Below are 1,088 nucleotides of genomic sequence, written 5' to 3'. Positions count from 1 at the left end.
TTTGTATAAATACTGGCTAATTGCAGAAACGGCTAAGAGTGAAAAACATAGAGAAAAGTGAATTGATCATTGTTAGTAACTATTAGAGAATGTTGAATTAGAAGAAAGATTAGATCATGCTAAGGCTTTAGTTTTCATATTCATATTGCATGATTCTTTGAAAACCTTTCTTGCTTCATTCTTGTGTTTATTGAAAAGAAAAGGAGATAGTTCTTTATGATCGCATATTTTCAGAAACCTCATGCAGTACATTCAAATTAGACTAGGACATCTTATGAGTTCTTGCTTAGGTTTTAGGCTTTTTATAGAACACAATTTACGTTACATACACGTTTCCAAATACAAAACTAAAACGCTCCCTTCTTGGAACCCAAAGAACTTCGTAACCCTTGGTTTGACATTTCCCCGTATTAAGTACTCATTCATAACTTGAAGCGTTGTTATTCAAGGATTGGGAAAATCCTAGCTGCGGTTAGGTAAGGTGTTCTTCACACAAAGACTTGGAGGTCTTGGGATAAAGAGCGATACCTTGGCTGGGGCCGAATCACGAAAAGAAAGGTTTTCTTGGGAGTCGGTTTTGGGAAAGGTCAAACCAAGGGTGATGAAGTTCTTAGGGTTCCAAGAAGGAAGCGTTCAAGTTTTGTATTTGGAAGCGTGTATTCCTTGAATAACCATGCTTTGAGTTATGAATGAGTACTTAATACTCATATACTACACTAAAGATCAAAGCCTAAAACCTAAGCAAGAACTCACAAGACTTCCTAGTCTAATATGAATGTACATGATTTGGAAGCGTGTATGTAACATACATTGTGTTCTATCCCTTTCCCTTTTACATTTCAAGTTGTAATATTGCATGATATAATGTGATAATTTGTAGACTTGTTCTATGATATAACTAGTGTAATTTCATGTAAAACATCTATTATATCATTGTTTGATTTCTCAAAACCTGCTAGGCAAAAGAGCTGTTGAACAAGTTTTTCTGCATTCTGTTTTTACTGTGTTTAATCGATTAACCACAGTGCTTAATCGATTAACTTGGCATTTTTTAGCAAGTGTGCAAAAACCCAAAAAGTGGAACTTGA

This window comes from Lupinus angustifolius, chromosome LG03 (assembly GCF_001865875.1).
Source record: "Lupinus angustifolius cultivar Tanjil chromosome LG03, LupAngTanjil_v1.0, whole genome shotgun sequence".
Classification (NCBI taxonomy): domain Eukaryota; kingdom Viridiplantae; phylum Streptophyta; class Magnoliopsida; order Fabales; family Fabaceae; genus Lupinus; species Lupinus angustifolius.
The sequence above is the reverse complement of the archived record's forward strand: the minus strand, read 5'-3'. Positions refer to the sequence as shown.